This window comes from Manis pentadactyla, chromosome 7 (assembly GCF_030020395.1).
Source record: "Manis pentadactyla isolate mManPen7 chromosome 7, mManPen7.hap1, whole genome shotgun sequence".
In the NCBI taxonomy this organism is placed as follows: domain Eukaryota; kingdom Metazoa; phylum Chordata; class Mammalia; order Pholidota; family Manidae; genus Manis; species Manis pentadactyla.
Window position 1 is genome coordinate 74,601,183 of NC_080025.1, and position 27,743 is coordinate 74,628,925.

General features: G+C 38.5%; 1 protein-coding gene across 5 annotated transcripts in view; it reads left to right on the top strand.

The window, feature by feature from the left end:
* CDK14 (cyclin dependent kinase 14) overlaps window positions 1-27,743 on the top strand; it is a 701,998-nt gene that overhangs the window by 428,728 nt on the left and 245,527 nt on the right. The gene's annotated exons all lie outside the window — the stretch shown is intronic.

The window sequence follows — 27,743 nt, forward strand, 5'->3', positions numbered from 1 at the left end:
AACAAGTATGTCAGTCAACATAAAGTTTCTTATCCAATAAAGGTGGAAAGGTAGACTGTTAACTTAGGTGCAGAGAAAAGATATGATTGAATAGCAATGTGATTGGAGAAAAACTAGGGGCTTGTATAAACATCATTATGTGACTGTAGTTAGTAGAGGGATTTGGGTGTCTACTTCATACTGTTCATTGAAGGACAGAAGTGGGCACTTAATTTGTGAATTGACTCCTCATGACACTACATTATCTATACTGTAGTTTAAGAATCACATTTTAACTTACTGGTATTCTACTATATGAATTGATATAACTTACATGTAGTAGTTGCTTTCTTGATTGTAGATGCTATATTATGTAATTGATAAACTTAGATATTTGTGGGTTTTTTTTTACAGTTTTACTGTTCAAATATACTATTCTTAGATTCCTATTTGTAAAAAATGTCATGGGAAAAAGAAATAATAATTCAAAAAGAATTAAAATCAAACAACTAAAATAACCTATCAATGGCTAAGAAACAGTCTGGTAAAGTCCATTAACAAGTAAAACAAAACCTAATCATAGTCTGTGACAGGCACTTAGTAATCAGTAAGGACGGGATCTGAGTAGCTTCCTGTTTTCCTGTACACACGTGGGTTGCTCATCATGTGCTATGGCATCTTCTGTTCTCTGTGTTTCCGTGAGACACTAGATCCCAAAATGAGATGTTTCCATAACTGCGCCTTCCATGGTGCTTGGCAAGACTTTTCTCCTCTTTCTCATTGGTAATTCAGGGGCTCTTCCTTGATTGATAGATTTTACCACGTTTGCTTCTGAGAAAAATGTATTCATAGTCGAATATAAACTCAGCAAGTTAAATAACATAATCATACCAACCATGTAAATTCTCATCTGTTCATCATAGTTAATCCTAACTTGTTTAATGTAGAAACTATTTCAGACTTTTAGCAACCCATTGAAATCACTTCATCATTTTGCCTAATGGTTTTATGGCCATTTAACTCCCCTCAAATCTAAAGGTGCTTGGTTATGTTGCTCACTCTAGCACAGAAAAAACACCTCTAGAATCTCAGGGCATCCCCTTCCCACAAAGACCTCTCTTACACAATATGAGTGTCTTCATTCATTCATTCAACAGAACCTTCCAGAATGCCCAGAGGTTCAAGAGTGGAAAGGACCTGGTCTCTACCCTCAAGCAGCACCACTGGCCAGACTGCATTGCACAGCTCCAGGAGTGTTGTTTACATTGTAGTCCATATGTAATGTCTAATCTACACAGCCACATCCCAGGGCAAGTCTTTTGAGAATATTCCAAGAAACCCACAGATTGCACCAAAAAATGGCAATGAGGATTTACAGTGGGAAGGCTGTTGTCTTCAGGTCTTACGTATATTGTCAAAGACATCAGATGGGTTGTCAAATATCCATCCAGTTGTGTATCTTAGTAGTGCCCATTCCAAATTTTAACATAGTCTATCGAAGTCCAGTTACGCTGCTGATGACTGGAACTAAATATATCAACTTATCTCTCTGTAAATTGAAGTTCAGCATTCTTCTTATAAAAGAGTAATTTACACACAGATTTTAGCAGTGATTTCTCTTCATGATATGCTGGATATGGTTTCTCTAAAAAGATGGCTTGCATGTGTCATTTGCTTTGATCTTTAAGATAATTACCCGTGAACAATTTTTTTCCTAATTCCCCACGTTATTGCAGGAGGATTAATGCATTTGCATGGAGAAATCTTATAATATGACTTCCTTGTTCTGCATCAGCTGTCATATAAACAGAAATTAAAGATGTGCAAGGCTTATTAATTTGTTTTTTCTTACCCTGCTTGGTCTCCAGTTATTCCTTGGAGAAGTGCTTTCAGTAGTAGCATTTTAAATTCTAATCACGTGGGACTTCTCTCTTCCTTTATTGTTCCATAATACAAGAAATAATATTTTTTTGCTATTCAATGCAGTATTTTGAGTTTATGTATGTTTTCTTATAGTAGTCCTCATTAAGGACCTTTCCTGTTTACATTTTTGTATAAATTGTTACTGGTTTCTGGATGCTCCTACTCTGAACATTCCCAGTTTTCTGTATAACCTTTGGCTATTATTTTAAGACTTGATCTCTGGGGTCTTCGTTATCTATGAGAGTCTGTTTTGAATTTTCAAGCATTTTCAAACATCAACAACCATCTTATTTTCAGTACACCAGCAGTGGTGATACACTTCAGTTATTAAAGATAATTTTATTTTCTCTGCCCACACCTTAATTTCAAAGACCTGATTGGTTTCATCTGTACTTTGTTAGCATTTTTGTCACCAGGAATGAGAACAAATTTGCCATCTCTCTTTGTTCTTTTTAAATCTGACCAGATAAAGACACGGTAATTGGAGAGGCAGCATGGTATAATGAAGGGATCACTGGCCTGGGACTCAGAGTCGGAGTTTCAGGTTCTGGGACTGAAACTAAGACATTTAAACATGTAATACAGGTCCCTTACATGTAAAATCAAAACACTCTAAAGTCCCTGTATGTCTGCTTTTTAGCATATGAGTAAATTGTACTGTGAACCAGAGGTTTCCATGGAGACTGCTGGAATTCCTTTGGAGTGACTTATAAATTAGGCTAGGTTTAGATATTTTGTTGAAATTAATGACCTGGTTTTTCTTGGTGGCTAATTTTATATGATAATGTTAGTTCTGAAGGCACATTCCATTCTCTACTACAGTTTCTTGTGTGTCCTCCTGAGACCAGTTTATGTGGTGCATTCATTCATCCATTTTAAAGATATTTATGAACACCTATTTTGTGCCAGGCACTGGGTCAGGGCCTGGGGCTTATAGGTTGAGAAAGATCCATCCATGCTTCAAGGTCAGAGGGAGACAGTGTGATGAGCTGTAACACAGGTGTACAGTTACCACGGGGGTTGTTCAGAGATGAACGTGATAAATGTATCCTTGGTGGGTGGTTGAGGATAGGTGGGTGGTCAGAAAGGTGTCACCCAGGGGTAATTACTGACCTGACTTGTCAAAAGCCATCTTTCCAAGTTGATGAAGCTGGAGTTGAGGACATGTTGTCCATGCCATGGATGAAAGTGTCCTGCCAAAGGGCCAACAGCTGATATTTGTGCATCAGGAAGAAGGACAAGGTTTAAGAAGCAGGTAGAGAATAAGAGAGGAATGGATGGGGAGAGGACACATGGTTGGAGGCCAGAATGGAGGAATGTTTAGGAATAGTTAGGATGTGACACCATGCTGACCAGATGTAAGCAGGAAGGGAAAGGCAAGGGTCTCAGAAGGATTCCTGGGTTTCTGGCTCAGTGACTGGACCACTTTGTCACATCATTTTAAAAAATGCACACACATACTCCCTAAAATATATATGTACTAAAAAATATATAAATAGATATATATACATACATACATATATATATATATATATATATATATATATATATATATATATATATATATTTATATACTGAAATATATGTTCTAATAGATAAATAGGTGGTGACTATTAAAATGTGTAAGATCATTGTAATGTATGTAGCTTTAATGCCAGTCGCTACTTTTAGGTGGTTGGGCTTCTGCGGCGGCTTACTTCAGATGTGGACTCTGGGAAAGGGGCTCCAATTTTCCACCTGGCTCCTCCTTCCATGTCAGCAGCAGGCTGTCCTGGGCCTTGGCTTGGGTGAATGGCAGTTATTCTTTGCTTTTGTTTAATTTTTGTTCTGGTATGCTTAATTTGTAAGTACAACTTGTTAGAGATAGGATTTTATTTCATTGTTTGAAAAATAAATCTTGGTTTCCCCTTACATAAAAGGTCTATTGTTTTACATGGAACTTTTACTGAGAGGGGCTTTTACCTTTAGTCTAGTGTTTGGTCTAGTTTTCATTCTTTGAGAGTTGAGGACTCCATAGGAGTATGTGACTAAGATGCATTTTGCCGATCTGTGCCTAATGAAGCACTAACCCCAGTAAATGATGAGTGACAGTTTAATCAATTCAGTTGCTTCAGTAGTCACCAAGGGCATGTGGAATGTAATTTTTTAATCTTTCACTGTTCAAATACTGAAAATGCCAACATGAAAAGATCACATCTATTATGTGTAATAAATTTTCTTACAAGTTACAGGAAAAAACACTTTGTTTTAAATTTTGATCTTTTAGAAGCTGACCTCCTAGGGAGCGAAACTCGTTGGTCCATTTTGAAAATATATACATTCCAAGAGAGAAAAGTGAGATCAATAAATGGCCACTTTGGTACATCAAATCACACTAGTTTAATTACATTATGGTGGATTTCAGTGAGCCATGGATAAATAAAATTACCTATTAGGTAAATTAATGTGGAACCTTTCTGCATTAGCATTGTACCCTTGTGCATTCAATTCACGTTGGGTTTAGCATTTAATCTAATTTATTTTACTGTCTGCTGTTTCTTTGTTGTTCTTTTGCTGACGCTTGAATTAATCTGAGTTACAAAACTCCTTTCATAACAGTCTTATTTAGATTCCTTTAGATTCTTTTTTTTTTACATGGTGAAAAATTCTTAGATAGTGAATAAGTTCTTACATGGTGAACAGTACAAGGGCAGTCATCACAGAAACTTTCGGTTTTGATCACGCATTATGAACTATAAACAATCAGGTCAAATATGAATATTCGTTTGATTTTTATACTTGATTTATATGTGGATACCACATTTCTCTCTTTATTATTATTATTTTTAATAAAATGCTGAAGTGATAGGTAGATGCAAGATAAAGATAGAAAACATAGTTTAGTGCTGTAAGAAAGCAAATGTAGATGATCAGGTGTGTGCCTATAGGCTAAGTATTAATCCAAGCTAGACAAGGGCAACAAAACATCCACGGATGCAGATGATTTCTCTCAAAGCAGGGGGGGTGAGGTTCTACGCCCCACCTCTGTTGATCCCCAATTTCTCACCTGATGGCCCCCCTGCGACTGTGCCTGTCTTAGGTTGTTCCTCCTTTGAGGAATCTTACCCGTCTCTGGCTAAACAGTCATCTTCGGGGCCATACAGGGAAATGTAAAGTTGGTAAGTGAGAGAGAAACAATATTGTTTGAAAAGGTTAGCTTTTTACTTCTTTGCAGATTTATGCCCTGTGGGTTTTATTCCCAGCATTTGTCTTGCGGTATCTTTACCACTTGGAAGAATTATGATACTCGGTAAATTCGATATGAGGCACGATTTCTATTTAAGGATTGTAATTAGGAAGGAAGAAGAGAAGCTATAGAAGTAGCAGACGGAAGAAAACATGGGAAGATTGGTTATTTCTTTGACATATCTTCTTGTAGAGTAACTTAAGCATGTATAAGTTTTAAACTACTAATTAAATTGCGTACCCACATTAACATATTAGGAATACAGTTACATAACCAAAGCAGACCTACAATTACCAGCCATTTCCAGTGAAACCAAGAAAACCAGTTAGGCACCTAAGCATTTGTGAAAACTTATCTATGATAAGATGGATATTGTCTAACTGAATTTGAATAGTTTGAGAAAAATCAGACAATTTAAAACAACACATTACTGGGAACTGTTCACATCCCATATGTTCTTTTCACAGTAGATAGTCTGTAGTCTCAAGATTTTGGAGTGCTGCAACTTGCACTTCTCCTAATTCTTGGTTGAGTTCCAACAGTATAGATCCAGTCAAATTTGTTACTTTACTGTATGCACAGGCCAGCTTAGATATCTGCTTCTTCATTCCAATGGCAATTCCAGGAACCAGTGGGATGAATACAGCTACAACTGCAACAGCGCCAGGATCTTTGTTGACGTTTTTTGATGATCATCTTCTGGGATGACTCTTCCAGAGTATGTTGATGTTGGAACTTCTTCTTCATATCGTATCTTAGTTCATTTTCTGGGTAGCCAAATTCGGCTTTGATCCTCTGTATAAACACAAACAGACCCTTTGCCCATACTTTGATATGCCCTTTATACCATTGTGAAGAACTTATTGGAGGTCACCACACAGGAACTGCTTTTTTTGTTGTTATCATTAATCTACAGTTACATGAAGAATATTATGTTTACTAGGCTCTCCCCTATACCAGGTCCCCACTATAAACCCCTTTACAGTCACTGTCCATCAGCATAGCAAAATGCTGTAGCATCACTACTTGTCTTCTCTGTGTTGTACAGCCCTCCCCTTTCTCCCACCCCCCCATTATGCATGCTAATCTTAATACCCCCCTTCATCTCCCCCCCCCTTATCCCTCCCTACCCATCCATCCTCCCCAGTCCCTTTCCCTTTAGTACCTGTTAGTCCATTCTTGGGTTCTGTGATTCTGCTGCTGTTTTGTTCCTTCAGTTTTTCCTTTGTTCTTATACTCCACAGATGAGTGAAATCATTTGGTATTTCTCTTTCTCCGCTTGGCTTATTTCACTGAGCATAATACCCTCTAGCTCCATCCATGTTGTTGCAAATGGTAGGATTTGTTTTCTTCTTATGGCTGAGTAATATTCCATTGTGTATATGTACCACATCTTCTTTATCCAATCAACTACTGGTGGACACTTAGGTTGCTTCCAATTCTTGGCTATTGTAAATAGTGCTGCGATAAACATAGGGGTGCATCTGTCTTTTTCAAACTTGAGTGCTGCATTCCTAGGGTAAATTACTAGGAGTGGAATTCTTGGGTCAAATGGTAAGTCTGTTTTGAGCATTTTGAGGAACCTCCATACTGCTTTCCACAATGGTTGAACTAATTTACATTCCAACCAGCAGTGTAGGAGTGTTCCCCTTTCTCCACAACCTTGCCAACATTTGCTGTTGTTTGTCTTTTGGATGGCAGCCATCCTTACTGGTGTGAGGTGATACCTCATTGTGGTTTTAATTTGCATTTCTCTGATAATTAGCAATGTGGAGCATCTTTTCATGTGTCTGTTGGCCATCTGTATTTCTTTTTTGGAGAACTGTCTGTTCAGTTCCTCTGCCCATTTTTTAAGTGGATTATTTGTTTGTTGTTTGTTGAGGTGGGTGAGTTCTTTATATATTTTGGACGTCAAGCCTTTATCGGATGTGTCATTTTCAAATATATTCTCCCATACTGTAGGGTTCCTTTTTGTCCTGTTGATGGTGTCTTTTGCTGTACAGAGGCTTTTCAGCTTAATATAGTCCCACTTGTTCATTTTTGCTGTTGTTTTCCTTGCCCGGGGAGATATGTTCAAGAAGAGGTCACTCATGTTTATGTCTATGAGGTTTTTGGCTATGTTTTTTTCTAAGAGTTTTATGGTTTCATGACTTACATTCAGGTCTTTGATCCATTTTGAATTTACTTTTGTGTATGGGGTTAGACAATGGTCCAGTTTCATTCTACTACATGTAGCTGTCCAGTTTTGCCAGCACCATCTGTTGAAGAGACTGTCATTTCGCCATTGTATGTCCATGGCTCCTTTATCAAATATTAATTGACCATATATGTTTGGGTTAATGTCTGGAGTCTCTAATCTGTTCCACTGGTCTGTGGCTCTGTTCTTGTGCCAGTACCAAATTGCCTTGATTACTATGGCTTTGTAGTAGAGCTTGAAGTGGGGGAGTGAGATCCCCCCTACTTTATTCTTCTTTCTCAGGATTGCTTTGGCTATTCAGGGTCTTTGGTGTCTCCATATGAATTTTTGAATTATTTGTTCCAGTTCATTGAAGAATGTTGCTGGCAATTTGATAGGGATTGCATCAAATCTGTATATTGCTTTGGGCAGGAAGGCCATTTTGACGATATTAATTCTTCCTAGCCACGCGCATGGGATGAATTTCTATTTGTAAGTGTCCCCTTTAATTTCTCTTAAGAGTGACTTGTAGTTTTCAGAGTGTAGGTCTTTCACTTTTTTGGTTACGTTTATTCTTGGTATTTTATTCTTTTTGATGCAATTGTGAGTGGAGATGTTTTCCTGATTTCTCCTTCTATTGGTTCATTGTTCGTGTATAGGAAAGCTACAGATTTCTGTGTGTTAATTTTGTATCCAGCAACTTTGCTGTATTCCGATATCAGTTCTAGTAGTTTTGGGGTGGAGTCTTTAGGGTTTTTTATGTACAATATCATGTCCTCTGCAAATAGTGACAGTTTAACTTCTTCTTTACCAATCTGGATTCCTTGTATTTCTTTGTTTTGTCTGATTGCCGTGGCTAGGACCTCCAGTACTATGTTAAATAGCAGTGGGGATGGTGGGCATCCCTGTCTAGTTCCCGATCTCAGAGGAAATGCTTTCAACTTCTTGCTGTTCAGTATAATGTTGGCTGTGGGTTTATCATATATGGCCTTTATTATGTTGAGGTACTTGCCCTCTATTCCCATTTTGTTGAGAGTTTTTATCATGAATGGATGTTGAATTTTGTCAAATGCTTTTTCAGCATCTATGGAGATGATCATGTGCTTTTTGTCTTTCTTCTTGTTGATGTGGTGGATGATGTGGATGGATTTTCAAATGTTGTACTATCCTTGCATCCCTGAGATGAATCCCACTTGGTCATGGTGTATGATCCCTTTGATATACTTATGAATTCGGTTTGCTAATATTTTATTAAGTATTTTTGCATCTCCATTCATCAGGGATATTGGTCTGTAATTTTCTTTTTTGGTGGGGTCTTTGCCTGGTTTTGGTATTAGGGTGATGTTGGATTCAAAGAATGAGTTTGGGAGTATCCCCTCGTCTTCTATTTTTTGGAGAACTTTAAGGAGAATGGGTATTATGTCTTCTCTGTTTGTCTGATAAAATTCTGAGGTAAATCCATCCACCCTGGGGGTTTTGTTCTTCAGTAGTTTTTTGATTACCATTTCAATTTCTTTGCTCGTAATTGGTTTGTTTAACTTTTGTGTTTCTTCCTTTGTCAGTCTTGGAAGGTTGTATTTTTCTAGGAAGTTGTCCATTTCTTCTAGGTTTTCCAGCTTGTTGGCATATAGGTTTTCATAGTAGTCTTTAATAAATCTTTGTATTTCTGTGGAGTCTGTTGTGATTTTTCCATTCTCATTTGTGATTCTGTTGATTTGTGTTGATTCTCTTTTTCTCTTAATAAATTTAGTAGAGGCTTATCTATTTTGTTTATTTTCTCAAAGAACCAGCTCTTGGTTTTGTTCATTTTTGCTATTGTTTTATTCTTCTCAATTTTGTTTATTTCTTCTCTGATCTTTATTATGTCCCTCCTTCTGCTGACTTTAGGCCTCATTTGTTCTTCTTTTTCCAGTTTCGATAATTGTGATGTTAGACTATTCATTTGGGATTGTTCTTCCTTCTTCAAGTCTGCCTGGATCACTATATTCTTTCCTCTTAAGACTGCTTTCGCTGCATCCCACAGAAGTTAGGGCTTTGTGTTGTTGTCACTTGTTTCCATATATTCCTTGATCTCTATTTTAATTTGTTCGTTGATCCATTGATTATTTAGGAGCATGTTGTTAAGCCTCCATGTGTTTGTGAGCCTTTTTGTTTTCTTTGTAGAATTTATTTCTAGTTTTATACCTTTTTGGTCTGAAAAATTTGTTGGTAGAAGTTCAATATTTTGGAATTTACTGAGCCTATTTTTGTGGGCTATTATGTGCTCTTTTGTGAAGAATGTTCCATGTGCACTTGAGAAGAACGTATATCCTGTTGCTTTTGGATATAGAGTTCTATAGATGTTTATTAGGTCCATCTGTTCTACTGTGTTGTTCAGTGCCTCTGTGTCCTTACTTATTTTCTGCCCAGTGGATCTGTCCTATGGGGTGAGTGGTGTGTTGAAGTCTCCTAAAATGAATGCATTGCAGTCTATTTCCCCCTTTAGTTCTGTTAGTATTTGTTTCACATATGCTGGTGCTCCTGTGTTGGGTGCATATATATTTAGAATGGTTATATCCTCTTGTTGGACTGAGCCCTTTGTCATTATGTAGTGTCCTTCTTGATCTCGTTACTTTCTTTGTTTTGAAGTCTATTTTGTCTGATATTAGTACTGCAACCCCTGCTTTCTTCTCTCTGTTGTTTGCCTGAAATATGTTTTTCCATCCCTTGACTTTTAGTCTCTGCATGTCTTTGGGTTTGAGGTGCGTTTCTTGTAAGCGGCATATAGATGGGTCTTGCTTTTTTATCTGTTCTATTACTCTGTGTCTTTTGATTGGTGCATTCAGTCCATTTACATTTAGGGTGACTATTGAAAGATATGTACTTATTGCCATTGCAGGCTTTAAATTCGTGGTTACCAAAGGTACAAGGTTAGCCTCTTTAGTACCTTACTGCCTAACTTAGCTCGCTTATTGAGCTGTTATATACACTGTCTGGAGATTCTTTTCTTCTCTCCCTTTTTATTCCTCCTCCTCGATTCTTCATATGTTGGGTTTTTTGTGCTGTGCTCTTTCTAGGAGTGCTCCCATCTAAAGCAGTCCCTGTAAGATGCCCTGTAGAGGTGGTTTGTGGGAAGCAAATTCCCTCAACTTTTGCTTGTCTGGGAATTGTTTAATCCCACCATCATATTTAAATGATAGTCGTGCTGGATACAGTATCCTTGGTTCAAGGCCCTTCTGTTTCATTTCATTAAATATATCATGCCATTCTCTTCTGGCCGGTAGGGTTTCTGTCGAGAAGTCTGATGTTAGCCTGATGGGTTTTCCTTTATGGGTGAACTTTTTCTCTCTAGCTACCTTTAAAACTCTTTCCTTGTCCTTGATCTTTGCCTTTTAATTATTATGTGTCTTGGTGTTGTCCTCCTTGGATCCTTTCTGTTGGGGGTTCTGTGTATTTCCGTGGTCTGTTCGATTATTTCCTCCCCCAGTTTGGGATGTTTTTAGCAATTATTTCTTCAAAGACACTTTCTATCCCTTTTCCTCTCTCTTCTTCTTCTGGTACCCCTATAATATGGATATTGTTCCTTTTGGATTGGTCGCACAGTTCTCTTAATATTGTTTCATTACTGGAGATCATTTTATCTCTCTCTATGTTAGCTTCTATGCGTTCCTGTTCTCTGGTTTGTATTCCATCAATGGCCTCTTGCATCTTATCCATTCTGCTTATAAATCCTTCCAGAGTTTGTTTCATTTCTGTAATCTCCTTCCTGGCATCTATGATCTCCCTTTGGGCTTCATCCCATTCCTCTTGCATTTTTCTCTGCATCTCTGTCAGCATGTTTATGATTTTTATTTTGAATTCTTTTTCAGGAACACTGGTTAGGTGTGTCTCCTTCTCTGATGTTGCCTCTGTGATCTTGGTTTGCCTGTACTTCTGCCTTTTCATGGTGATAGAAATAGTTTGAAGAGCTGGAACGAGTGATGGCTGGAAGAACTTCCCTTCTTGTTGGTTTGTGGCCTTCCTCTCCTGGGAGAACAGCGACCTCTAGTGGCTTGTGCTTGGCAGCTGCGCGCAGATAGGGCTTCTGCTTCCTGCCCTGCTGCTATGGAGTTTATCTCTCCTGTTGCTTTGTGCGTGGCCTGACTGCGGCGGCAGCCCCAAAATGGTGGAGCCCCGTTGGAGGGGGAGCGGCTGGGAGGCTATTTATCTCCGTAAGGTACCTCCGTGCTCCCTGCTGCCTGTGGGATTAGAGTGCCCAGAGATCCCCAGATTCCTTACCTCTGGACTAAGTGTCCCGCCCTGCCCCTTTAAGACTTCCAAAAAGCACTTGCCAAAAAAAAAAAAAAAATGGCCTCTCGCTTTTGTTTGTTCTCCGGTGCCAGCCTCAGGCACCCGTTCACCGGTCTTGCTGGCCTGTTTCCCTAGTATCCAGAACCCCACACATGCACTGTGTCTGTGCTCTGTTCCCGAATGCTGGGGCTGGGTGTTCAGCAGTCCTGGGCTCCGTCTCCCTCCCGGTCTGCCTGCTCTTCTTCTCCCGGGAGCTGGGGGGAGGGGCGCTCGGTTCCCGCCGGGCTGGAGCTTGTATCTTATCCCCTTTGCGAGGCACTGGGTTCTCGCAGGTGTGGATGTGGTCTGGATGTTGTCCTGTGTCCTCTGGTCTCTATTCTAGGAAGAGTTGTCTTTGTTATATTTTCATAGATATATGTGGTTTTGGGAGGAGATTTCTGCTGCTCAACTCACGCCGCCATCTTGGCTCCACCCAGATTCCTTTAGATTCTTGCTCCCCAGTTATGGTCGGTACCTCAAGTATTGTCATTGATTAGATGCTTGTTAGAAATGCAAGATCTGGGTCTTCAACTCAGACCTAGTCAGTGAGAATCCACATTCTTACAAAATCCCCACATTATTGGATTGTGCATTAAAGAGGAAGAAGCACTGCTGCAGTGAACATGCAGGCTTTGAGGATATTTCTGGTGCCAGCCTGATACTGAAAGAGACAAAGAACCACCTTGCCAGGAGCTAGGGTTCTGTTCATCTTCTTTCCTCCTGTCAAAAGCAGCTCGGCATTGTCTTTAGCTACAGCCTTCTTTATAAATGTTGTAACAGTGCACATGGTTCTGAATGGCCCTAAATGATGCTTTGAACCTACATGGAGGCCTCCTGTCAATTAGGGAGGTCTGTATGAGAAGGGGCAGGTCTCCCCTCGTGGGCTCAGTGTCAGCTGGGTGGTGGCTTTCCTCCGTGCACATATTCAGATGCCCAGGCTGGGCTGTGTTATGATCTCTCCCAGGCTCTGTCATTAAGTGCTGCCACTTGAGAGTGACACTGTCATTCTGCTTAAAATTCGCTATCCTAAGGAATTTCAAGCCTTTCCTACTAAACAGATGTCCCTCAGTTTAGAAGGTAAAGTCTAGGAGAGTTTTTTTGTGATTATAATTGCACCATATATCCATCAGACTTTCTACATTGCGTAATGATATTGAGACAAACTGCTGTCCTAAGAATTTGGGAAGAGGAGAACAATGTCTTATTTTTTTTTATTAAGGTATTATTGATATACACTCTTACGAAGGTTTCACATGAAAAAGCAATGTGGTTACTACATTCACCCATATTATCCAGTACCCCCACCCAATACCCATTGCAGTCATGGTCCGTCAGTGTAGTAAGATGCCACAACTTGCCTTCTCTGTGCTACACTGTCTTCACCATGACCTCCCACATACCATGTGTGTCAATCATAATACCTCTCAATCCCTTTCTCTCTCCTTCCCCATCCTCTCTCCCCCACCCCTCCCCTTTGGTAACTGCTAGTCCCTTCTTGGAGTCTGAGAGTCTGCTGCTATTTTGTTCCTTCAGTTTCGCTTCATTGTTATACTCCACAAATGAGGAAAATCATTTGGCACTTGTCTCTCTCCGCCTGGCTTATTTCATTGAGCATAATATCCTCCAGCTCCATCCATGTTGTTGCAAATGGTAGGATTTGTTTCTCTCTTATGGCTGAATAGTATTCCATTGTGTTATATGTACCACATCTTCTTTATCCATTCATCTACTGATCGGCACTAAGATTGATTCCATATCTTGGCTGTTGTAAATGGTGTTGCAATAAACATAGGGGTGCATATGTCTTTTTGAATCTGAGAACTTGTATTCTTGGGTAAATTCCAAGGAGTGGAATTCTCAGTTCAAATGGTATTTCTATTTTTAGTTTTTTGAGGAACCTCCATATTGCTTTCCACAATGGTTGAACTAGCTTACATTCCCACCAGTAGTGTAGGAGCGTTCCCCTTTCAGCACATCCTTGCCAGCATTTGTTATTCTTAGTCTTTTCAATGCTGCCCATCGTATTGTGATATCTCATTGTGGTTTTAATTTGCAATTGCCTGATGTGAGATGATATCTCATTGTGGTTTTAATTTGCATTTGCCTGATAATTAGTGATGTGGAGCATCTTTTCATGTGCCTGCTGATCATCTGAATTTCTTCTTTGGAGTATTGTCTTTTCATATCCTCTGCCCATTTTTTAATGATGTTATTTGCTTTTTGGGTGTTGAGGCATGTGAGTTCTTTATATATTTTGGATGTTAACACTTTGTTGGATATGATGTTTGCAAATATATTCTCCCATACTGTAGGATGCCTTTTTGGTCTGTTGATGGTGTCCTTTGCTGTACAGAAGCTGTTCAGCTTAATATATTAGGACTTGTTCATCTTTGCTTTTGTTTCCCTTGCTTGAGGAGATGCATTCAGGAAGAAGTTGCTCATGCTTATATTCAGGAGATTTTTGCCTGTGTTGTCTTCTAAGAGGTTTATGGTTTCATGACTTACATTCAAGTCTTTAATCCATTTTGAGTTTGCTTTTGTGTATGGGGTTAAACAATAATCCAGTTCCATTCTCTTGCATGTACGTGTCCAGTTTTGCCAACACTAGTTTTTGAAGAGGCTGTCATTTCCCCATTGTATGTCCATGGCTCCTTTATCATACATTAATTGACCATATATGGTTGGGTTTATATCTGGGCTCTCTAGTCTGTTCCATTAGTCTGTTGTTCTGTTCTTGGGCCAGTACCAAATTGTCTTGATTCCTGTGGCTTTGTAGTAGAACTTGAAGTTGGGAAGCATAATCCCACCAGCTTTATTCTTCCTTCTCTGGATTGCTTTGGCTATTCGGGTCTTCTGTGGTTCCCTGTGAATTTTAGAACTATTTGCTCTTGTTCATTGAAGAATGCTGTTGGTATTTTGATAGGGATGGCATTGAATCTGTAGATTGCTTCAGGCAGGATGGCCATTTTGACAGTATTAATTCTTCCTATCCATGAGCACAGGATGTGTTTCCATTTATTGGTATCTTCCTTAATTTCTCTCATGAGTGTCTTGTAGTTTTAAGAGTATAGGTCATTCACCTCCTGGGTTAGGTTTATTCCTAGGTATTTTATTATTTTTGATGCATTTATGAATAGAATTGTTTTCCTGATTTCTCTTTCTGCTAGGTCATTGTTCGTGTATAGGAATGCAACAGATTTCTGTGTATTAATGTAGTATCCTGCAACTTTGCTGAATTCAGATGTTAGTTCTAGTAGTGTTGGTGTGGATTCTTTAGGGTTTTTTATGTACAATATCATGTCACCTGCCAACAGTGACAGTTTAACTTCTTCGTTACCAATCTGGATGCCTTTTATTTCTTTGTTTTGTCTGATTATCATGGCTAGGACCTCCAGAACTATGTTAAATAAAAGTGGAGAGAGTGGATATCCTTTTCTTGTTCCCAGTTTTAAAGGAAAGGCTTTCAGCTTCTTGCTGAAATGATGTTGGCTGTGGGTTTGTCATATATGGCCTTTATTATGTTCAGGTACTTGCCGTCTATACCCATTTTGTTGAGAGTTTTTATCATGAGTGGATGTCAATGTTTTATTTTTGATGATCAAAGTATCATGAATATCAGGTAGATTAAGAATAACCTGTAGGTCCTGTTTTATCCTTCTTCATGTCAGGTAATCGTTTCCTGCATTCATCAACATCTTGTAAAATTAATTTGTGTGTGAGAAAATTGAGTACATTCCAATTGAAATGCCATATGGCAAATGGAGATATTATTTGAGTGTGGGACTTGACATATCTAAATAATGCCTATTTTAGTTGAAAGGTATAAAGTTATCCTGCACTACAGCATCCCAACAGGACTTTAATAAAAAGCACATTGCAGTGCGTCTTAGCTGGGAACTCTGCTGACCTAACCCTATTTCATTCAGGTTTGGGAGGGCTGCTATGTTTCCATAACCCCTATGACTCATTTGAACTGTATCTTTAAAAGTGAAAGACCAATTGCTGGGGTCTAATATATTGGCAAGTAAATATATTGCAGTTGTATAATGTAATCTGAGGAGGATGGAGTTAAGGGCCTACCCTGGTTTGAGAGATCAGAAAACCTTCCCAGAGACGTGACATTGAACTTGCTGTTCCCTTCTCGGGTGGAGAAATGTTACCGCCCTTTCCCTGGAAATTCCATTTTCTCTGCATTCCACACTCCCTTCATTGCCTTAGATTTAATAGTTTAGGTAAATTTTTTCATCTCAAATTCCTTTGCTAAAAAATGTGTGTATCTGTTTTCAAATACCTTCATATCAAACTTAATCTTTAGTTAGTTGTGTCCCTTGTCCGTTAAGGTTGAAACCTAACTAACCTTTTACATCCCAGCCAGTAGTTGTAAATGGCTTGTCTTGCTTCTAAGAAAAAGTTCATCGGAATGCATAAGGGTTCTTTTTCTCTCACATGGCGAAAAGCTTTTTCTGCTTCAAATGACTTATTCTGTGTATAGTCCCAAGGAGATGCTGTCCTTCATTTTGCCTTTTTAAAAATAAACTTTTAATTTTAAAGTAGTTTTCAGTGTATAGAAAAATTTTCAAAGGCCATAGGGAGTCCCTGACACTCATCACCCAGTTTCCTGATCTCTAACGTCTTATGTTGCATGGTACATTTGTCACAACTAGGAAACCCTATGGGGAAAACAGTGTTAACTAAACAATTTTATTTTCATTTCACCAGTTTTTCCTCAGTTCCTTTTTCTCTTTTAGAATTCCATTCAGGATACCACATTATAGGTAGTTGTCATGTGTTCTAGCCTCCTATGGGTTATGATGATCTTTCAGACTTCATGTTTTTCATGACCTTAACAGTTTTGAGAAATAGTAGGCATTTGTAGAATGTCCCTCTATTTGAATTTGTCTAATATTTGGGGGTGGGGTTGGGTAGAGGGGGAGGACCACAGAGGTGAAGTGACATTCTCATCATGTACTATCAAAGGCACATGCTATCAAAGTGACTTATCACTGATGATGTTGACCTTGATCACATGATGAAGGTGCTGTTTGCCAGTTTTCTCCATTGTAAAGTTACTCTCTGCCCCCCACCCCCACTTCTGTATGTTCTCTCTGGAAACAAGATGCTAAGCTCAGCTGTCACTCCCTTGCAGCAAGGTGGGAGGGAGGGACAAGTATTTTTGAGCCCCTACTCTGATGTGTCTTGAGGACAAGATGATGGCCACAGCCTTGTCCCTGATCTCATGGGACTTCCATCCAGAGGAGACACACACCAGCAAAGGAAAGACAAGTTTACATCCTTTGCATTTTGTGAAGGAAACAAGCTAGGGCAAGGAGGGCAAGCCATGAGGCCCGGGCCATAAGGAGGAACCTGCCTAATGTATGGTAGCTGGGAAAGACATTTCTCAATGAAGCCATTTTAGCTGACCCCTAAATAACAAGAAGTGATTATACATGCAGAGTGAGGGGACATATGTTCTGGGCAGAGGAAATGACAACTCATGTGTAGAAACTGAAAGGGAAGAGCCAGGCCATGTTTTAGGAGCAGACAGCAGACCTTCATGACTAAAGCAGAAGAAATCTCTTGGATTGAGGAGTCACAGGAAATTGGAGAGCATGGGTAGCCTCTACTCTCTCCAGTCTCCATTCTTGGTTTCTAAGGAAGAAAAAAGTTCAAGTATAATTTTAAAAATCTGATTCCTCTCCTTTTATTAACACAGAGACAGTGATATTGGATGTGGCTGGAGGGGTACAGATGGGAATAAAATAACTTGAAATCATTTCAGAACACAGCAAACATACATTTATAAAATTTCATTTATCAGGTAAAATTTCCTAATGTTTATAAAGAAACAAAAGATTTCATTCAAGCAATGCAATTTTGCTCCCCCATCTTCTAAACACAAAACAAAAACTTCTAGAAGCAAGTTCATGAGCGTAAGCTCTCCCCCTCCCCCTCCACCAATATTCAGATCAACTTTCCAAGTCCTCTTGTTTGAGAAGTCCTTATGGAACTGGTTGTACAAGCACTGTTATTAAAAATCACCCTGAATATTTTCTCCCAATTTATTTTTCAGTTAAGAATACTTTAAAGATTGAAACATCCAACTTTGGTTAAGTTTCAAGAATTATCAATTTTTGGCAAAATGCATGGAAACTTTTAAAACATATTTTAAAACATGCTGAGGAAAATAGTGAAAAACTAGGCCATGTTTGAGAATCCATTTCTATTAATAATTATTCACAAAAACCATAATATTTATTTTTTCTCCATAACTGGTGAAGATAATTTTTTTCTATTTACAGATATATTTTTACGCAAATGGAGAATAATATAGATCAGGGTTGGGCAGACTTTGTAAAGGACCAGAGAGTAAATATTTCAGGCTTTTCAGAGCACATGGTCTCTGTAGCAACTGTTCAACTCTGATGCGATGATGAGAAAGCAGCACTGAAGACACGTAAATGAATATGTGGCTATGGTCCAGGAAAACCTTTTTATGAGCACTGAAATTGGAATTTCACACAATGTTCATATTCTTCTTTTGATTTTTTTCAACCATTTAAAATGGAAAAACCATCTCTGAGCTTGTAGGCCATTATGAAAGCATGCACTGGGCTGAATTTGGCCCCCAGAGTGTAGTTTGTGGACCTGTGTGTAACTGTTGCGTGTTGCACCCTGCCTCCCAGTAGAGGGAGAGCTCATATTACTTATAGTCTCAATTATTTTGCGCCATGAGGGGGAAAGAAGTGAGGAGGCTTTACAACTAGTGGTTGTAGTCACTTCTGTCTCGAAAGCTGTTGTATGTCCTAAACTGCCTGTAATCTGGGTTCTCCACCTGCGTGTCCAACTGGTGAGCTTCATTCCCTGCAACTGTTGGGATGCAGAAAAAAATTGCGACCTTCTAACCTAGGAGTAAAACACAAACTTCTTGGCATAGAATATGGATTTATGCTCTCTTTTTAACTTCTACTTCCATTTTCCACATAGAAGCATAGCAACAGAATTTGGCTCTCTCAAGATTCCTCCCTTCCCGGATCCTATTTTCTCTCCCTGGAATGCCCCATTCCCACCCCCTGGTGCTGTTGCCCCATAACCCACCAGGTTCCACTTCTCTGGTCCTTTAGGACTTCAGGAGTGGAAGTATTCCCCACTATCCACATTGAGCCCAGCATATCCTCTCGTGCTCCTTTGGTATCTTATCATGGGAATTGTGTGGAATATTTTAGAATTATTGTTTATAGTATACATACATACTTGAAAGAAACTTGAGGTTTTCCCAAAACTGTTGACAGTCCTAAAAGTTCATATGACTTATACCAATAATGAGAAGTGAAGCTGAAAGAAAAAAACTTTTCTACACTTTCAGAAAAGAAAGTCATCATGCTAGAGGAAAGACTAAGTTACCTCTATTTCTTTATAAACAATGATACTATAGAACTGTCAGAAGAGTATACAGCCAAAATAGTAGAATGAAAAATATGAGAGAGGTGTGTCAGACAGTTAATAAATGTTACATTACTTTTCTGAATTTTATATTTATTATTATATTTGTTAGATTTTTTATTTTTATTTTATTTATTTATTTTTAATTTTTCATTAAGGTATGATTGATATACACTCTTATGAAGGTTTCACATGAAAAGACAATGTTGTTACTACATTCTCCCATATTATCAAGTCCCCCCAATATGCCAATGCAGTCACTGTCCATCACTGTACTAAAATGCCACAGAGTCACTGTTTGCTTTCTGTGCTACACTGTCTTCCCTGTGGCCCCCCACACCCTGTGTACTACACATAATACCCCTCAATCCCCTTCTCCCTCCCTTCCCATCCACCTTCCCACATCTCTCCCTTTGGGTAACCACTAGTCCCTTATTGGAGTCTGTGAATCTGCTGTTATTGTGTTCCTTCAGTTTTGCTTCGTTGTTATACTCCGCAAATGGGGGAAATCATTTGACACTTGTCTCTCTTCGCCTGGCTTATTTCATTGAGCATAATATCCTCCAGCTCCACCCATGTTGTTGCAAATGGTAGGATTTGTTTCTTTCTTATGGCTGAATAGTATTCCATTGTGTTATATGTACCACATCTTCTTTATCCATTCATCTACTGATGGACACTTAGATTGATTCCATATCTTGGCTATTGTAAATAGTGCTGCGATAAACATAATGGTGCATATGTCTTTTTGAATCTGAGAAGTTGTATTCTTTGGGTAAATTCAAGGAGTGGGAATCCCGGGTCAAATGGTATTTCTATTTTAAGTTTTTTGAGGAACCTCCATATTGCTTTCCACAATGGTTGAACTAGCTTACATTCCCACCAGCAGTATAGGAGGGTTCCCCTTTCTCCCTATCCTTGCCAGCATTTGTTGTTCTTAGTCTTTTCGATGCTGGCCATCCTGATGATTAGTGATGTGGAGCATCTTTTCATGTGTCTCTTGGCCATCTGAATTTCTTCTTTGGAGAACTGTCTGTTCATATCCTCTGCCCATTTTTTAATCAGGTTATTTGCTTTTTGGGTGTTGAGGCATGTGAGTTCTTTATCTATTTTGGACGTTAACGCTTTGTTGGATGTGATGTTTACAAATATAGTCTCCCATACTGTAGGATGCCTTTTTGGTCTGTTGATGGTGTCCTTTGCCATACAGGAACTTTTTAGATTGATGTAGTCCCATGTGTTCCTTTTTGCTTTTGTTTCCCTTGCTTGAGGAGATGTGTTCAGGAAGAAGTTGCTCATGCTTATATTCAGGAGATTTTTGCCTATGTTGTCTTCTAAGAGTTTTATGGTTTCATGACTTACATTTAGGTCTTTGATCCATTTTGAGTTTACTTTTGTGTATGGGGTTAAACAGTAATCCAGTTCCATTCTCTTGCATTTAGCTGTCCAGTTTTGCCAACACTGGTTGTTGAAGAGGCTGTCATTTCCCCATTGTATGTCCATGGCTCCTTTATCATACATTAATTGACCATATATGGTTGGGTTTATCAGGACTCTCTAGTCTGTTCCATTGATCTATGGGTCTGTTCTTATCCCAGTACCAAATTATCTTGATTCCTGTGGCTTTGTAGTGGAGCTTGAAGTTGGGGAGCATAATCCTGCCAGCTTTATTCTTCCTTCTCAGGATTACATTGGCTATTTGGGGTCTTTTATGGTTCCATATGAATTTTAGAATGATTTTCTCTAATTCATTGAAGAATGCTGTTGACATTTTGATAGGGATTGCATTGAATCTGTGAATTGCTTTGGGCAGGATGGCCATTTTGACAATATTGATTGTTCCTATCCATGAGCACAGGATATGTTTCCATTTATTGGTATCTTCTTTAATTTCTTTCATGAGTGTCTTATAGTTTTCAGATATAGGTCTTTCACTTCCTTGGTTAGGTTTATTCCTAGGTATTTTATTCTTTTAGATGCAACTGTGAATGGAATTGTTTTCCTGATTTCGCTTTCTGCTAGTTCATTCTTAGTATATAGGAATGCCACAGATTTCTGCTGTTAATTTTGTATCCTGCAACTTTGCTGAATTCAGATATTAGTTCTAGCAGTGTTGGAGTGGATTCTTTAGGGTTTTTTACATACAATATCATATCATCTGCAAACAGGGACAGTTTAACTTCTTCCTTGCCAATCTGGATGCCTTTTATTTCTTTTTGTTGTCTGATTGCTGTGGCTAGGACCTCCAGAACTATGTTGAATGGAAGTGGAGAGAGTGGGCATCCTTGTTTTGTTCCCAATCTTAGAGGAAAAGCTCTCAGCTTCTCGCTGTTAAGTATAATGTTAGCTGTGGGTTTGTCATATATGGCCTTTACTATGTTGAGGTAATTGCTCTCTATACCCATTTTGTTGAGAGTTTTTATCATGAATGGATGTTGAATTTTGTCGAATGCTTTTTGAGCATCTATGGAGATGATCATGTGGTTTTGTCCTTCTTTTTGTTGATGTGGTGGATGATGTTGATGGATTTTTGAATATTGTACCATCCTTGCATCCCTGGAATAAATGCTACTCGATCATGATGGGTGATCTTTTTGATGTATATTTGAATTCAGTTTGCTAATATTTTGTTGAGTATTTTTGCATCTGTGTTCATCAGGGATATTGGTCTGTAATTTTCTTTTTTTGTGGTGTCTTTACCTGGTTTTGATATCAGAGTGATGCTGGCCTCATAGAATGACTTTGGAAGTATTCCCTCTTCTTCTATTCTTTAGAAAACTTTAAGAAAGATGGGTATTATGTCCTCACTAAATGTTTGATAAAATTCAGTGGTGAATCCATCTGGACCAGGGGTTTTGTTCTTGGGTAGTTTTTTGATTACCAATTCAATTTCATTGCTGGTAATTGGTCTGCTCAGATTTTCTATTTCTGTCTGGGTTAGCCTTGGAAGGTTGTATTTTTCTAGAAAGTTGTCCATTTCTTCTAGGTTATCCAGTTTGTTAGCATATAATTTTTCATAGTATTCTCTAATAATTCTTTGTGTTTTTGTGGTGTCTGTAGTGATTTTTCCTTTCTCATTTCTTATTCTGTTTATGTGAGTAGGCTCTCTTTTTTTCTTGATAAGTTTGGCTAGGGGTTTGTCTATTTTGTTTATTTTCTGGAAGAACCAGCTCCTGCCTTCACTGATTCTATTATTTTATTCTTCTGGATTTTATTTATTTCTTCTTTAATCTTTATTATGTCCCTCCTTCTACTGACATTGAGCCTCATTTGTTCTTCTTTTTCTAGTTTCATTAATTGTGAGTTTAGAGTGTTCATATGGCATTGTTCTTCTTTCCTCTGGTTGGTCTGTATTGCAGTATACTTCCCTCTTAGCACAGTGTTTGCTGTGTCCCACAGATTTTGTGGTGTTGAATTATTGTTGTCATTTGTCTCCATATATTCTTTGACCTCTGTTTTTATTTAGTCATTGATCCATTGGTTATTTAGGAGCATGTTGTGAAGACTCCATGTGTTTGTGGGGTTTTTCATTTTCTTTGCATAATTTGTTTCTAGTTTCTTACCTTAGTGTTCTCAGAAACTTGTTGGTACAATTTCAATATTTTTGAATTTTCTGAGGCTCTTTTTGTGGCCTAATATATGATCTACTCTTGAAAAGGTTCCATGTGCACCTGCAAAGAATGTGTGTTCTGCTGCTTTTGGGTGTAGAGTTCTGTAGACGTCTGTTACGTCCATCTGTTTTAATGTGTTGTTCAGTGCCTCTGTCTCCTTACTTATTTTCTGTCTGGTTGATCTGTCCTTTGGAGTGAGTGGAGTTTTGAGCTCTCCTAGAATGAATGCATTGCGTACTATTTCCCCTTTTAATTCTGTTAGTATTTATTTCACACATGTAGGTGTTCCTGTGTTGGGTGCATAGATATTCATAATGGTTATATTTTCTTGTTGGATTGACCCCTTTATTATTATGTAATGTCCTTCTTTGTCTCTTGTGACTTTCTTTGTTTTGATGTCTATTTTGTCTGATACAAATAGTGCAACTCCTTCTTTTTTGTCACTGTTAATTGCATGAAATACCTTTTTCCATCCCTTCACTTTTAGTCTGTATATATCTTTGGGTTTAAAGTGAGTCTCTTGTAGGCAGCATATAGATAGATGGGTCTTGTTTTTTTATCCATTCAGTGACTCTATGTCTTTTGGTTGGTGCATTCAGACCATTTGTATTTAGTGTGATTATCGATAGGTATGTACTTATTGCCATTGCAGGCTTTAGATTCGTGGTTACCCATGGTTCAAGGTTAACTTCCTTACTATCTAAGAGTCTAACTTAACTCACTTAATATGCTATTACAAACACAATCTAAATGTTTTTTTTTTCTTCCTTTTTTTCCTCCTCTGTTCTTCATGTGTTAGGTATTATAATCTGCACTGTTTGTCTATCCTTTGATTGACTTTGGGCATAATTGATTTAATTTTGCCTTTGCTTTGTAATTAACTGTTCTGCCTACTTTACTGTAGTTTTATAATCTCTGGTGACAGCTATTAAACCTTAGGAACACTTCCCTCTCTAGCAGTCCCTCCAATGTACAGTGTAGAGTCAATTTTTGGGAGGTAAATTCACTCAGCTTTTGCTTATCTGGAAATTGTTTAATCCTTCCTTTAAATTTAAATGATAATCTTGCCGGATAAAGTATTCTTGGTCCGAGGTCTTTCTGCTTTGTTGCATTAAATACATCATGCCTCTCCCTTCTGGCCTGCAAGGTTTCTGCTGAGAAGTCTGATGATAGTCTGATGGCCTTTCCTTTGTATGTGATTTGATTTCTCTCTCTGGCTGCTTTTAATAGTCTGTCCTTTTCCTTGATCTTTCCCATTTCTATTATTATGTGTCTTTATTTTTTGTTCCTTGGGTCCCTTGTGTAGGAGATCTGTGTACCTCCAAGGTCTGAGAGACTATCTCCTTCTCCAGATTGGGAAAGCTTTCAGCAATTACCTCCTCAAAGACACTTTCCATCCCTTTTTCTCTGTCTTCTTCTTCTGCTACCTCTATAATACAAATATTGTTCCATTTGGATTGGTCCACAATTCTCTCAGTATTCTTTCATTCTTAGAGATCCTTTTTTCTCTCTGTTCCTCAGCTTGTTGTATTCCTCTTCTCTACTTTCTATTTCATTTATCGTCTGCTCCACCGTATCTAATCTGCTTTTAAAACTTCCATTCTATGTTTCAGTTTTGATACTGTGTTCCATAATGATTCCTTCTCCAACCGGAATTCATTCCTGAGTTCCTGAATATTTTTCTGTGTCTCCATGAGCATGTTAATGATTTTTATTTTGATGTCCCTTTCAGGAAGATTCATAAGGTCAATGTCATTTGAGTCTTTCTCATGTGTTGTATTCATAATTTTACTTGGAACCAGGTTCCTTTAGCATTTCATATTTTATATGGTGCCCTCTACTGCCCAGAAGCTCTACTCACTGGAGCTGCTTATCCCCTGTAGCAGTGTCAGGAGTTGTGGGGGAGTGTTATTGGTGCCTGGGGAAAGGAAGAGCTGTTTCCTGCTTCCTGGCTGCTATGCCTGTCTTCACTGCCAGAACCAGGGGGCTGAGCACACAGGTATAAGCCTCTATGCTTTGCGTTTGGTGTTGTTGTAGACAGGTCTTCCCTCTCACTGGCCTAATGTAAGGGTAGGGTTTGCTGGTTTGCTAGCCAGGTGGGGCTGGCAGGGAGAAAGGCACAGTAGGCTGCATATCACGGAGGGGCTCCTTGGAGCTCTGTAGCCAGCCAGGGAGCTGGAGCACCTGAAGATTGTGAAAGCTCCCAACCTGCTGGGCACAGTGCACCCAGACAATTTTGTCTCCTTTCTCCTGAGCAGTAAACTCTGTGCAATCCTTGCCCCTTTAGCAGCCCTCTTGCTGTTAGGAAGTCTCTCAGACCTGCTGCCTTTCTTTTGTCCCAGAGCAGCTGGATAAGGATCCCTGCTTTCCACAAGTGGCTGGAATCTCAGTCTCTCCAGGTATTCTGCCTGTCTTAGCTTTCCAACCCCCAATCATGAGTGTACCATGGAACCACCATGAAATGTAGGTTTGTGCTCCCAGAGTAGATCTCAGGAGTTAGGTATTCAGCAGTTCCAGGCCTCCACTCCCTCTCCCCACCATTTATATTCCTCCTGCTGGTGATCAGGGTGGTGGAAGAGCTTGGGTCCCACCGGGCCACAGCTTTGTTATGTTACCCTGTTCCGTGAGGTTTATTCTCTTGTCCAGGTGTATGCAGTCTGGCACAGTCCTCTTTCCTGTTGCTCTTTCAGGATTAGTTGTATTAATTGTATTTCGTGTTATATGTGACTTTAGGAGGAAGTCTCTGTCTCACCTGTCATGTTGCCATCTTTAATCCTCTCCTCTTGTTAGCTTTTTAAAATTTACTATTTCTTTTTATTTGTTTTCTCGTTCTAATTTCATTTTTGTGCCCTAGTAGTATTTTATCCATAAGTTTGTATTCTTTTTTGAAATAAAAACTCCTAACTATGACCATCAGGCCTTAAAAATTGTCCCTCTCTGTTCATCATTGCAAACAATTATCATTTGTGCTTAAAATCTTGTTTTGAACTCTGATGAAAATATCACACATATCTGACATAAATTAAATATGGAAATTTTGAGTTCAAAAGAACTGAAAGATGTGTGAGCATGTGTGGGTGTTTTATCTACTACCTTACCAGGTAACTAATCCCAAGTAAGAGTTTAAAGACACTGTATCCTCTGAAAGCTTTAACTGTATGTTTTTTTGACCAGTTCTTTTTCTTAAAAAACTCAGATTATATGGGTGGTAATTAAATAATATTCACACTGACAAAAGAAGCAACAAGTTAAAGGAGACATTTCCTGAAATAAAAGTGTCTGTCATAAGTATAGAACTTAAGTGAATGAATTAATTCTTTCTTAGTAAACCACTCAGGGCAATCAACTTAATTCATTGAGAGAGTAGTACAGGGATCCCTCTATTAGAGGGTAGCAGGTAAAGGGGAAAAATTAAAGGAAATCAGGCTAAAGTCCCTTCATATTAAGATTGAAGAGCTTTTATTGCTATTTGGCAATAAGACAGCTCCAGTAAAAAATATTGCACTATGTTATTTTGTTGGTAGGTTTTATACTTTTACTTTTAGACTTTCTTGTGCTTACTATCTCTTTTTATAAATCATTTAAGTATAATTCTCTCCACATCATTAATATATCTTCAAGTGTCTTTGAAAAATGATGTCATAGGAAACATCCATTAGAAATGATAGCCAGCTAAGCAGATAAGAGCCTATAGACATGCTATTTCATCACATTCCAACTGAGTAAAATTGCAGCAGAGATTTATCTTTTCATTGTTCTAAGTATCATATCATGGTGATGATGTGGACCAAGCACAAGTAATGACAAAACAATTTCTACCATTCATTCTGGCAGTGTTATAGTTACCTCAACCAGTCAGCTTGGCTGGGTGCTCATGGGGACAGGTAAGACTAAGGCCAAAAGGTAGCAAATAGAAAATGTATTCTGAATGTAAGGAAAGGAAGGTTCAGGTAGCTATTTAAAACTCAAGATATTTTGTGTAAACTTAAATAAGAAATCAGTAGAAATGTAGGACAGCAGTCTTAGAAAAGAATTATTGGCATAAAATTTTGAAAATCCACCAAATTGAAATTTCAGACCTGACAGGTCATCTGAAGCTGCCAAATTTATAGGAATACCATTGCATTTTAATATGCTAATAAAATAATTCTTGATACATATGTTGTCACTCAAATCTTGAATGAAAACAACTTCTTTAAAAACCCATCTGCCTAGAACTCTGATTTTGAAATTAATTCTTCATTACTTAAATGAAAGTATTTTTATGAAATAAATAGAATTTGTTTTTAGTCCTTTTGTCTCTATATACTATTGGCATTTAATTTGGATAGCAATTATGTACTATAATAGACAAGAGATTTCTACAAATGTATCACTTCCTTAATTCAAAGCATTGTTTGTATACAACTGTGATGACAACTGGGACAGCTATAGAGAAGTAGTAGGTCGCTGTCATTAACCTCTGGAGGATCTGAAATAATTTAGACATAGGGGTTTGCTCACCCTAAATTGAATGTGAGTGCAGCAATTGAAGAAATGTCTCAATATGTTCATGATTTTATAAGGATACTTCCAAGAAACATAAATCCATTTAAGATAGAGCCATTAAAAAAAAATCCTGGAGAATTGCTAGAAAGTAGTTAGGACTACCAAAAACACTGTATTATTTGAACATCCTGGCCTTCAGAAGGTGGGAACCAGTTCAGTTCATGGGGCTTCAACTACAGGAATGTAGCCATTATTGCTAGTTCTTTGCCATTAATGTGACTTAACCCATCCACATAGCTAGTTTCCTTCCATTCCAATCCCAAGTGACTTGTTCTTCAAAGTCCCAGAAGAAGCATCTGATTGGCTCTCTGCCTATACTATGGATTGGTTGTTCCTATTGGAGGTGCAGGCTGCTGTCGTCTGGAAGGCTAGGTCCCCTGATATGCTGGATGGCCTTGCTAGATAGGAGCTGTGAGCAAGGTCTGCTAAGCTAGGAGAGGAAATTGACCATAGTAGATGGTTGATACAATAAACAAGAGCCTAACAAATAAACTCATAAAGGGTGCTATCCTGTCTGCTGGAATGTTCATGG